The sequence below is a fragment of the Chrysochloris asiatica genome, unplaced genomic scaffold (genome assembly GCF_000296735.1).
Source record: "Chrysochloris asiatica unplaced genomic scaffold, ChrAsi1.0 scaffold00221, whole genome shotgun sequence".
Taxonomy (NCBI): Eukaryota; Metazoa; Chordata; class Mammalia; order Afrosoricida; family Chrysochloridae; genus Chrysochloris; species Chrysochloris asiatica.
The window spans coordinates 3,909,381-3,912,052 of NW_006408739.1; the positions used below are offsets into that span (position 1 = coordinate 3,909,381).

Consider the following 2,672-nt stretch of genomic DNA (forward strand, 5'->3'; position numbering starts at 1 on the left):
ATATGATCATGTGGTTCTTTTCTTTTTTCTTATTTATATGGTGGATAACATTGATCATTTTTCCAATGTTGAACCATCCTTGCATCCCTGATATGAATCCCACTTGATCATGATGTGTTATCTTTTTGATGTGTTGTTGGATGCTGTTGGCTAGGATTTTGTTGAGAATTTTTGCATCTATGTTCATGACGGATATTGGTCTATAGTTTTCTTTCTTATTGATGTCTTTCCCTGGACCAAAACAACCTTTTGTAAGACAAAGCTCAGTATATTGCTTACTACATGGGCTACTGCCACCCCTTGCAAAAGTTTAGCAATGTCTCAGAGAGAAGTTAAGGTTAGAGTGTAAGGAGAATTGAAGCTATTTATGCAGGTATTTCAAAGGTGCTCGGAGGAGATACAGACCATAGAGTCAGTTAGAGCCACAAGATTGGTAAATCAAACTTACCAGAAGCTCTTTAGAAACCCTACATAGGGTAGCATGAGTCAGAACCTACTTGACAGCACTTAGCAACAGCAGGAATGCAGATACAACTGTCTCATATTGGTAGAAACAGCAAAGTGAGAATTTTGAGGGGAGGGATTCAAAGGGCCTTTAGGGCAGATGTTTTCCACTGAAGAGTTAATGGGTCTTTCAAGAAGTTTCTGCAAGGAACAATCAAATCATTGGCTTTGGAAGGACAATCCCAGAAGAGTGAAGATGGTGAGTGGAATAGCAAAGCCATGTTAATGTAGACCTTTTTGTGTGGTTGGTGTGGTGCTGCAGGTTGTCAGTTTGAATCACAAGTTAGGTGGCTCAAACTCACCAGCCACTCCTCGGAAACCCTACGTTGTTGTTAAGTGCAGTGGAGTCTGTTCTGACCCATAGCGACTCTGTATAGGGTTTTCCAGGAGCAGCTGTTGAGCTTGAACCACCAACCTTCCAGTTCAAACCAACTTTGCAGTCCAGTGTATTAACCCACAGTGCCATACCAGGACTCCCTATACAGGGTTACTATTAGTTGGAACTGGCTTGATGGCACTTAACAACAAGAAAAGTTTGGTTTCAGTTCTCAGTGCTTTGGCTGAACCAAGGGGAAGACAGTTGAGTGACCATCTCTTTGGATTTTCTGTCTTTCACAGGACTTTGGAGTTTAGGACTTGAGCTTCCGAATATGGTAACATATTATTGTTCCCTTTCTCATCCCCATAGTTAGAAGCATGGGGCATTTCCCCTGGTTAGGAAAGTAAGTGATGCTCAGAAAGTGGTAAGCATACAAAGGAGCGAAAATTAAAATGAAAAACCTTCATGGTTTTCTTAAACTAAATGCAAGTAAAATAAAAATTCTGCAGGAACTTATTTGAGCTCCTTTCCCTTAAAAGGTCTGAAATAGTCTCTTGACCCTCTAAATGTAACATGTATATATGTGTCTTGGGCTTACTTTGTGTTCATTGGTCTTGAGAGGGAAAGGTTTTATTATAAAATTTGTCATTGACCTAAAAATGATTATATCTAATGGTTTCTTGGCTCAGACCTCTGCACTCCTGGGCCCCTCATACAGTAAGTTTCCCTTCGCTGGCAGTAACAATGACTGTAAATGCAGCTAATGCTGGCTTTTTCCCCAGCAATGCAGTCTTCACAAGGCATTCTTCTTCAGGCCTTCCTTCTTCTCCTAGGACAATTCTAGAAGCTTCCAAAAGCCCACCTGGAAGTCAAGGGCTGAAATGCTACATACTAAATGAAATTACAGAAAGGACTGGATGAAGTTAAATGGTGTTAGTTTAAGTAAATATTACAAATATGGATGTAAATGATGTAAATGCCATGATAATAAATACGTGACGTATAGTATGTGAACTATATAATGAAAAAAATAAAATTGAGGGCCTGAACCATCTACCCCACATAACCTTCTGCTTAGATTAACATAATTTTACTATTTCATTCTCCTCATTAACTTCATTCTTGTACCGTAAGATAAAGCAGCAATGCTTAGAGAAATTATCTTACTCTTGGTAGTATTTAGGAAAATGTTGTTGTTAAATGCTGTTGAGTCCGTTCTGATTCATTACAATGGGCAGTTCGTGGGCTTGAACTGCCAACTTTGTGGTTAGCAATCCAGGGCTTATGCTATGGTACCATACCAGGACTCCTATCAGGAAAATAGCTTACTGCAAATAATTCCCCTTCTCCATATGTTTTAGGTAAGACTCATGGATAACTTTTGTTGACCTTGACAAGGTCAGACACAGAACTGACAGGATTGGGTAGATTAAATTAAGTGCATGTAAAGCACACAGTAGGTGCTTAATAACTCAGTGGATGATGGTGACAGTTCCTGCCATGGGCACAAGAAAGAAAGGGGGTACGTTTGGTTTTCCTGGAGGCTCATAGGTCGCATTGAGTTAAGTATCAAGGGAGACATGCGTGGTGACATCACATCCCTCTTCTGTCCCTGGTCCTCATTGTGCATACCTGCACCCTACGTGCACTGTCCCAACGCACATCCTTTCCTCTGCACCCCATTTCCTGATAAACGCAGCTAAATATGCAGATGTCATGACATCTTTGCACTCGGTTTAATTGCCAATCTTGTAAGTGTTCAGCACTCTGCTGGCAAAGGAGGCAGGGAGGAGGCATGATGTTTAAGCTTTGGTTACATTAATAAGCAGACACAGTCAAGTGATAAATA

General features: G+C 40.6%; 1 pseudogene; it reads left to right on the plus strand.

Moving 5' to 3' along the window:
- Positions 1 to 1,344, plus strand: part of LOC102817337 — a 28,473-nt pseudogene extending 27,129 nt beyond the window's left edge.
- Positions 1,345 to 2,672: the final 1,328 nt, after the last annotated feature.